We start from the raw sequence: 11301 nt of genomic DNA on the forward strand, positions 1-11301 counted from the left end.
AGAAAATCACAGGGCTGGGGAATGAGAAAAGATTTCAAAGACTTCCATCTTCCCTTGTCATCAAAAGACAGGAAATCTGCCCATGCAGATAGTGCACCACTGCTACAACCTACAAATAAGTAGAAATTGAGAAAACCACGACACTAAGGATATCTATCTAGGTTCTTATGTCCATCAATAACCTAGACCCCTATCAGAACAACCACAAGCAAAGCCAAAATTCCTTATCCATAATATGCTACAGACACACCCTTAAGAATGAGGACAAGAGCTTCATTAAAACAAAAGAAATCCAAAAATAAGAAGCAACAGCTGCTCCAGATGAAAAGAAATCAGCACAAGAACTCCAGAAGTATAAAAAAAATCAATGAAAGGACACCCCCAAAGCAGCACACCAAGTCTGTGGTAATGAATCTCAAGCAAAATGAAAATACTGAAAAGACAGATAAAGAATTCTGAAAATGAATTCTAAGGGTCAATGAAATCCAAGAGAAAATGGAAAATCAACTCAAAGAAAACAGAAAAACAATTCAGGAAATGAATGAAAAAATTACCTAAGACATAGATATATTTAAAAATAAGCCAAATAGAACTTCTTGGAATAAAAAATTCATTTAAGGAAATACAGAGCACACTGGAAAGCTTTAAGAATAGACTAGACAAAGCAGAAGAAACAATTTTAGATGAAGAAAACAACTCTTACAAATTAATACAGTCAGTCAAAAATAAAGAACAAAGAATCAAGAGGAACAAAGTTTACAAGAAATACAGGATTTTGCAAAATACCATATATAAGAATCTTAGGCATTCCTGAGGTTGAAGAGGAAAAAGCACAAGCCTTGGAAAAACTATTTGAGGGAACAGTTGAGGAAAACATCCCTGGTCTCTCTAGAGATTTAGACATCCCAGTACAAGAAGCTGAACAAATACCTGGGAGATTCACTGTATAAAGGGAATCACCAAAGCATATAGTGTTACATGGGCCAAACTCAACATGAAGGAGGAACTCCTGTGCGTCGTGGAGGCAAAAACATCAAGTAACTCACAAAGGAAAACCCATCAGACCAACAGCAGACTTATCAAGATAAATCTTACAAGCCAGAAAGGAATGGAATCCTATCTTTAGTCTCCTTATAAAGAATAACTGTCAGCCAAGAATTTTGTACCCTGCTTTCAAAAAGATTTCATAAATGAAGGAGAAATAAAGCCTTTCCCAGACAAGAAAACACTAAAGAAATTTGTCACTATTAGACCCGCCCTACAGGAAATGCTCAAAAGCACATTATACCTGAAACAGCACAATAGATACCAACCAATTAAAAAATGCCCACAGCTGTTATAAAACAACAGAACAAGAAGGAAAACAAAACAATAATGTATTATACAACATGTTGAGAAAAACAGCATCCCACATATTAATAGTAACACTCAACATGAACAGTCTGAATGCCCCACTTAAAAGATAGGCTGAATGGATGAAAAAACACAACACAAGTATTTGCTGCCTCCAAGAAACACATCTAATACAAAAGGACTCATACAGACTCAAGGTAATTGAATGGACAAAAATATTCCACACAAATGAAAACCAAACAATCTCCTATCAGATAAAATAGATTTTACATCAACAATAGTAAAAAAAAAAAAGACAAATATGGCCATTATATAATGGTGAAGGGAGCAATTCGACAAGAAAACAAAACAATCCTAAACATATATGAACCTAACAACGAGATCCAAGTTTTATAATGCAAATTCTTCTACATTTAAGCAAAGAAATAGATAGTGGTAGCATATTAAAGGTCAAAGACTTCAACACTCCACAACAGAACTGGACATGTCATTGAAATAGAAAATAAATAAAGCAACACTGGAAATAAATGGAACTCTAGAACAAATGAATCTAACATACATTTACTAAACATTCTACTCAGTAACTACTGAACATACTTTTTTTTTTTTTTATCATCAGTATAGGAAACATTTTCCAAAATTGATCCTATCTTGGGCCACAAAAAAAGTCTCAGGAAATTCAAACAAATTGAAAATCATACCATGTATTTTCTCAGACCACTGTAAACTAAAACTAGAAACCAATTCCAAGAAAAACACTCAAATATACACCAAATTGAGGAAATTAAGCAACCTGCTGCTGAATGATTCCTGGGTCAATGATGAAATTAAAATGCAAATTGATTTCTTGAACTCAGTGACAAAATGGACACAGTCAAAATCTATGGGACATAAAAAAAGCAGCCCTAAGGGGGAAGTCATAGCCTTAAATGTCTACATCAAAAAGATCAAAAATTAACAACTTGACTTCGCATCTCAAGGAACTAGAAAAAGAACAAACCAAACACAAAGCCAAGAGAAGAAAAGAAATAACAAAGCTCTGAGAAGAACTAAACAAAATGGAGACCAAAGAAACAATGCAAAAGATCAATGAAAGCAAAAATTTGTTCTTTTTTTTGTTGAGACAGAGTCTTACTTTGTCACCCACAGCTAAAGTGCAGTGACATCATCATAGTTCACTGCAACCTCAAACTCCTGGACTCAAGCAATCTTCCTGCCTCAGCTGCCTGAGTAGCTAGGACTATAGGGGAGTGCCACCACACCAGCTACTTTTCTTGTTTGTAGAGATGACCTCTCACTCTTGCTAAGCCTTGTCTCAAACTGCTGACCTCAAGAAATCCTCCCACCTCAGCCTCCCAGAGTCCTAGGATTATAGGTGTGAGCTACTGTACCTGGTAGTTCTTTGAAAAGATAAATAAAATTTCTATAACACTAGCCAGATTAACTAAAAATAGAAGAAAAAGGACTCAAATAACCTCGATCAGAAATTTTTAAAAAAGACATTACAACTGATACTTCAGAAATATAAAATATCACTTATGTATATTATGAAACCTCTATGTAAACAAACTAGAAAATCTAGAGAAAATGGATAAATTCTTGGAATTTATCTAACCTTCCAAGACCCAATCAGAAAAAAAAATACAAACTCTGACCAGCCCATTAATGAGCAATGAGACTGAAGCAGTAATAAAAAAATCTGCCAAGAAAAATCCCAAAATCAGATAAATTCACAGCCAAATTCTACCAGACCTATAAAGAAGAACTGGTAGCTGTCTTACAGAAACTATTCCATAACACTGAGAAAGACAGAATCCTCCCTAACTCACTCTATGAAGCCAGTATCACTGTGATACCAAAGCCAGGAAAGCATACACACAAAAAAAGAAAACGGCAGACCAATATCACTTATGAACATAGATGCAAAAATCATCAACAAATCCTACCAAACCAAATTCAACAGCATGTAAAAAGATAATCCACCATGATCACGTGGGTTTCATCCCAGGGATGCAAGGCTGATTTAACATATGCAAATCAATAAATGTAAGTCACCACAAAAACAGAAGCATAAACAAAGACCATCCCAATAGATGCAGAAAAACCATTCTATAAATTCCAGTACACTGTCATGATAAAAACCTGACCAAACTTGGTTTTGAAGGAACATACTTCAAAATTATAAAAGCCATGGATGAAAAACCCACAGCCAACATACTGAATGGGTAAAAACTGAAAGCATTTCCCCTAAGAACTGGAATAAGACAAGTGTGCCTGCTGTCACCACTTCCACTAAACATAGTATTAGAAGTCCTAACCAAAACAATTAGGCAAGAGAAAGAAATCAAGGGCATCCAAATCAGGAAAGAGGAGGTCAAACTATCCCTGTTCACTGATGATATGATCGTGTATCTAGAAAACCCTAAAGACTGAACCAAAAGACTCCTGGATATGAGAAATAAATTCAGAAAAGGCTCAGGTTACAAAAACAGTACACACAAAACAGTAGCATTTCTATGTATTCATAATAGTCAAGCTGAGAGTCAAATCAATGACTCAATGTTATTCACAATAGCTGAAAAAATAAAGTACCTAGGAATAGACTTAACAAAGGAGATTAAAGATCTCTATCTACAAGGAGAACTAGAAAACACTGAGGAAATAAATTGCAGGTGACACAAATCCCCTGCTCATGGATTGGTAAAATCAACATTAAAATGTACATACTGTCCAAAGTGATTTACACCTTTAGCACAATCCCCATCAAAATATCAACACCACATTTCATAGATCTGGAAAAAATAATCCTAAACTTCATGTGAAACCAAAAAAGAACCCATATAGACAAAGCAATCTTAAGTAAAAAGAACAAATCTGGAGGCGTCACATTACCTGACTTCAAATTATACTGCAAGACCATAGTAACCAAAACAGCATGATACTGGTATAAAAGTAGAGACATAGAACAATGGAAGAGAATAGAGAACCCAGAAATTAAAAAACATTCTACCTACAACCAAGTTATCTTTGACAAAGCAAACAACAATATACAGTGGGGAAATGAAGCCCTATCAGGTAATGATTCTGGAAAAATTGAATAGCCATATGCAAAAGAATGAAACAAGAACCCTCTCTCTCCCCATATACAAAAAAATTAATTGAGGATGTATTAATGACCTAAATGGAAGGCATGAAACCATAAGAATTCTAGAAGAAAATGCAGGAAAAACTCTTTTAGTCATCAGCCTAGGGAAAGAATTTATAACTAAGATCCCAAAGGAAAATACACAACAACAAAAATAAGAAAATGGAACTTAATTAAATTAAAAAGCTTCTGTGTAGCAAAGGAAATAATCAACAGGGTGAATAGGCAAGCTATAGAATGAGAGAAATGGCAAACAAACATATGAAAAAATGCTCAACATCACTAATCATCATGAAAGTTCAAATAAAAACTACAATAAGATACTACCTTACCCATATCAGAATCAACATAATTAGAAAGTCAAAAAACAATAGATGCTGTTGTGGATGAAGAGAGAAACGAACACTTATACACTGTTGGTGGGACTGCAAATTAGTACAGCCTCTATGGAAACAGTGTAGAGATTCCTCGAAGAAATAAATGAAGACCTCATTTAAACCAGCACTCCAATTGCTTGGTATCTACCAAAGGAAATGAAGTCATTTTACCAAAAAGATACCTGCACTCAGAAGACAATTCAGACTTGCAAAGGTGTGAAATCAAGCTAAATTCCCTTTAATTCGTTAGTGGATAAAAAATGTGATGTGTGTAGAAATATATATAAATAAACATACGCACACATATATACATACACACACAGACACACACACAACATGGAGTACTACTCAGCCATAAAAAGGAAAGAAATAATATCATTTGCAGCAAGCTGGATGAAACCAGAGACCACTGTCCTAAGTGAAGTCTCTCAGAAATGGACAATCATATGTTCTCACTAATAAGTGGGAGTTAATAGATAGATACGCATGGGCACAGCTGATATAAAGGACTTGAGAAACCAAGAAGGGAGGAGGATGGGAGGGTGAGTGTGGGATAAAATCTTACCTGTTGGATACACTGAACGTTATTCTAGTGAGGGACACACCAAAATCCCTGACTTAAAAATTATACAAGATATTCATGTAACAAAACACTTGTACTTCCTTAATTAATGTTTTGAAAAAACTGTCATCAAAAGAGACAAAGAAAGATGTTAAATAATAATATAAGCAGCCATTCACTGGGAATCTATATATTTTTTATATATAAATAGACATTTCAGATATTTATATAAATACTTGATATATTTATATAAACAAGCATTATAGATATATATGTAAATAAATATTTCATATATATTTATACATATTTTATGTGTTTATATATATTATATATAAACTGAGGTCTCCAAATATATGAAGCAAACATTGAAAGAATTGAAGCTAGAAATACACAGAAATGTAATAATAGGGTACTTCAGTACCGCACTTTTAGTAATGAATAAAGCAAGACACATTAAAAGGGGACAGAGGACTCAAAAGCAATAAAAAACAATTATACTTAATACACATATAGAGAATACTCCACACAACAACAGCAAAATATACTGTCTTTTCAAGAGCTCATAAAACATTCTCCTGAATAGAACACAAATTAGGCCACAAAATAATTCTTTACAAACATTTAAAAATTAAAATCTTATAGACCAAATCTTTATGATCAAAATGAAATGAAACTAGAAATCAATAACAGAAGGAAAACTGGAAAAATCCATAAACAAATAGAAAATAAATGACACACTCTTGATTAGGCTCTTTTTCAAGTGTTAGAAGACTTATTATAATATTGTGAAGATGTCCATACTGCCCAACAAAGAATCACCTCAAGTTCATTTGAATGGGCACTATGAAAGAAAATTTGTGGAGGATGAGGACAAACTGGAACCCTTCTGAACTATTCGTGGTAAAAATGATGCAGCCACTATGAAAATGAAGAATCTAGAAGAGGTATCGGTGCACCCATGTTCACTGCAGCATTATTCACAAAACCCAAAAAGCATAAGAAAACCAGCTGTTGCTCAACTGATGACTAGATAAAAAATGTGGCATATACAGAAAATGGAATATTATTTGCCCTTATAAAAGAAAATCTTTCCACATTCTATAAGGATAAATTATTGAGAGTATTATGTTAACTAAAACAACCCATTAACTAAGAGACAGACAGCGTATGATTCTACTTATATAAGATATCTTATGGAATCAAACTCTTAAAAATAGAAAGTAGAATGGAGTTTTGTAAAGGGATGGAGAGGCTATAAAATTGGCAGTTGTTACTTAATGGGTGTAGGGTTTTAGCTTTGCAAGATGTAAAAAGTTCTACAGGTCTTTTGCATAGCAATTTAAATATACTTAACTTTACTTAAATGTATACTTAAAAAGATTTAAGATGGTAAATTTTATGTTATGTGTTTTGACCACAATTAAAGTTTTTAAAAATGATAACTAAAATAGGCCGGGCGCAGTGGCTCACTCTGGGAGGCCAGGGCGGGAGGATCACTCAAGGTCAGGAGTTCAATACCAGCCTGAGCAAGAGTGAGACCCTGTCTCTACTAAAAATAGAAAGAAATTAGCTGGACAACTAAAAATATATAGAAAAAATTAGCCAGGAATGGTGGCACATGCCTGTAGTCCCAGCCACTTGGGAGGCTGAGGCAGAAGGATTACCCGAGCCCAGGAGTTTGATGTTGCTGTGAGCTAGACTGATGCCACAGCACTCTAGCCTGGGCAACAGAGCAATACTGTCTCAAAAAAGAAAAAAAATGATAACTAAAATAGATAATTATAAAGCTTTCCAAAAATCACCTTCAAATTGAAAAGTGTTTCTCTCACCAAAGAAAATATACATTTGTCAATAAACACATGATCAAATTAAGAATATTTCCATGACTACTCACCTAGACAGGATAATAGGAAAACCACTGAAATCAGCCAGGTAAAGAAATATACAAGATAAGCCATAAACAAAGTTTGGATCGTATTTATAGAGACAAATAGACACATATATAATTTAGGAGAGATATCTGGCTGATTAATTTTTTAATTAAAGCACACATTGATTTAAATTTATATACAGAGTTGCAATTACAACCAAAATTAGAATACACAGGTAAAACACACAGTACGTCAGGGGACATACCTTAAAAAAAAAAAACCACAGTAATATGTAATTGCAAAAAAAGAATAAGAGAAATGTTTAGACAAATCCTATATGCAAAATTTGATACAGTGAAATTAGCAAGAGGGAGGAATAGGAAGTGTACTAATTGTATATCCCCCCACAGCAACAAACGTTTGGCAGTCATCCATGGAAAAATGTGCCTTTATGAGAGCCAGGCACAGTTGCTCAAAACTATAATCCCAGCTACTTGGAGCCTGTGGCAGGAAGATCACTTCAGTTCAGCAGTTTGTAGCCAGCCTAGGTGACACAGTGAGACCCCCGTATCAAAAAGAAGTGCCTTTATGAGAGCTTTGCATGGGCAGGGGGTTGTAAAATCCTGCTAAATCCCAAAACCAAGCAGTGTCATTCTGAGAAGGCAGGCCTTCATGCAGGTGGTAAACTTGAGGACACCTAGTGTTAGCTAAAAGACTAGGAAATGACCCAATCAATTTGGGACCACTGAGAATTCTAAAGTGACTACGTAAGTGTCTTCAGCTTCTCTCAGCCATAGTCCAGGAGAGATCCTGCCTATGAACAAACTTGGGAAGCAAAGCCCATTTGCAGACGTGGAGGCAGGCCTGCAGACCTTGGCACTCACTGTGGTCTCTGAAGCAATTTTGTGACTCAGTTTCAGCCCTCTTAGCAACAATCCATAACCAGTCCTGATGATCTAGTGACTGACATAGTGACCTGGGGAAAACTTATCACATGTTCAATGGGAGCCACACTCATAAATACACTTGACATCAGGCCCAACACATGCAGACCCAACTTCATGTCTCTGCCCTATAGATCAAAGTTTTGAAGGCAATCCACCCTGCCCAGGAATAAGACAGAAGTGACAACCATCCAAGTCCTTGGTAACTAGCTACTAAAGGGAGGCCTCACTGCAGAGCAAGAAGCACTCTTGTGAGCCAGCTAAAACTCCTCTTCTTTGCAAACCCAAAGGAGATCCTATCAGCCTGTGGACCCAAGAAGGAAAGACCTTTAAATGCTAAAAGTAGTTTATAAAAATTGGAAGAGATGTTTGCTCCTTCAGATGCACAGACACCAATGCAAGACTGTACTGTGGCCATTTTTAATGCTTTTTTAAAAAGCCATCCAAATAGAAAAGAGGGAAGTAAAATGTCACTGCTTGCAGATGGCATGATCTTATATGTAGAAAACCTAAAGTGTACAATGAAACTGTTTCAACTAAAAAATGCACTCACTAAATTAGCAGATTAAATTAACATACAAATATCAGTTATGTTTTCATACACTAACAAACCATCCAATAAAGAAAGAAAACAATATCATTTACAATAGCATCAAATAATACATTTTTATCAATAAATTACACCAAGAATTGAAAAAGTCTTACACTGAAAAATATAAGATATTGGTGGAGAAAATTGAAAAAGACACGAATGTAAAGATTTTCCATGTTTATGGACTGGAAGAAAAAACACTGTTAAACTACTGTATTACCCAAAGTGATTTATAGATTCAATGAACTATCAAAATTCTAATGGCATTTTTTACAGTAATAAAAAGTATAATCCTAAAATTTTTATGGAACTAGAATAGACTTTCAATAGCCAAAGTAATCTTGGAGAAGAAGAATAAAGCTGGGGACATCGTACTTTCTCATTTCAAACTATATTGCAAAACCATAGTAATAAAAAGAGAATGTATGTGAATAAAGATGACACAAAAACCAACGGAACAGAATAGACAGTCCAGAAATAACCCCATGCGTACAAGGTCAAATAATATTTGATAGGGGCACCAAAAATACACAAAGCAGAGTGTATAGTCTCTTCAATAATTGATGCTATATTGGATACCCACAAGTAAAAGAATAAAATCATACCATTTTTCTAACACAATACCCAAACATTAAATCTAAATGAAATAAAAATTTGTAGAAGACATGAATCCTTAAAATTATAAAAGAAAACATGAAGAACCTTCTTGATGTTCATATTGGCAATGGATTTTTTGGATACAACAACAAATATATGGCAAAAAGAGCAAACATAAACAATAAAAAAGCTTTTGCACAGCAAAGAAAACAGTAAAATAAGAACACTTACAGGATAGGAGAAAACATTTGCAAACCTCTGAAAAGAGGTTAATATTCAAAATAGATCAAAAAACTCATACAATTCAAAGGTAAAAACAATAATAATATCCCAATTAAAAAATAGGCAAAAGACTAAAATATACTTTCCCAAGAAGAGATACAATTGACCAGCAGGTGTATATTGATAAAAAGACACTCAACATCACCAATCACTAGGCAACTGTAAATCAAAATCATGATGAGGTGTAACTTCATGATAGCTAGCATCAAAAGGAAGTTAGATTAGCTAATATTAAAAGGAAGAGATTACGTTTTGACAAAGATGTGAATAAAATGAAATTCTGTACACTGTTAGTGAGTTGCAAATTTTGGGATACATTATGAAAACCAGTATGGAAATTTCTTAAAAAAAAAAATAGAACTACCATACAATGCAACAATCCCACTTCTGTGTATATAACCAAGGGAAATAAAATCAGTATCTTGAATAAATATCTTCAACCCCACGTTCATTGCAATATTATGTAAAACTGCCAAGATATGAAAACAACCTAAATGTAAATGCTGAATGGATAAAGAAAATATGGTATATGTACACAATAGAATGTTCATCTATAAAAACATTATTCAGCCATTTTAACAACATAGATGGACCTGGAGGACATTATACTAACTGAAATAAGCCAGGTATAGGAAGACAAATACTGCATGACCTCCCTCGTATGCTGATTCAAAAATGGCTGAACTCATGGAAGCAGAGGGTACAAAATTGGTTGTCAGGGCCTGCGGTGGGAATATGGGAGATGTTGTGCAAAGGGTACAAACTTTCACTTATAAAATAAATAAGTTGTGTGGCCCTAATGGGTAACATTCTGACTATGGTTAATAATAATATTTTATATCCTAATATTTGCTAAGACAGTTGATCTTAAGTGTTCTCAATACTAAAAATAGTTAACTATGAGGGAATAGGTATGTTCGTTAACTTCATTTTATTAATCATTTCACAATGTATATACATATCAAATCATCACATTTTCCACAATCATGCACTTATACAACTTTTACTTGTGAGAAAAACATATTACACATATACATACATATATACACAGAGGTGTGTGTACATACAGTACATGAATATATTAATATGTATGTATGTGTGTATACATATGTATACATGAATGACACAGTCCCAGTAAACTTCATCCTAAACAAGAGAACATTATAAAATAATCATTATGTAAAAAGTGACAAATGAGAGTTTAATATATGCTCAGTAATGTTGTAATGTTCTTAAGCTTCACGATGCCATGGTATATTTAAGAAATGTAGAGAGTAGATACCTGAAACTATATTACAGTTGAGAAATTAGGGCATATAGAGTTAAATGTATTTATTACAATTCACACAAGAAACCAAATTTTGAAGTAAAGTAACATTAGATTCCTTTGTATTTAGGGAGATACTTAGTGTTCTTATAAAATTACTGAGCATGAATTTCTGTAGATGGACATTTGAAACCTCCATAGCATAGAAAATTATAAAACAGAAAACTTACCACATCTATTTGTGGTGTCCCTCGGATTTCTCAACCAAATACTAATCTCACCACTTCACTCACATATTTCAGATATGACAC

This window comes from Eulemur rufifrons, chromosome 4 (assembly GCF_041146395.1).
Source record: "Eulemur rufifrons isolate Redbay chromosome 4, OSU_ERuf_1, whole genome shotgun sequence".
Taxonomy (NCBI): Eukaryota; Metazoa; Chordata; class Mammalia; order Primates; family Lemuridae; genus Eulemur; species Eulemur rufifrons.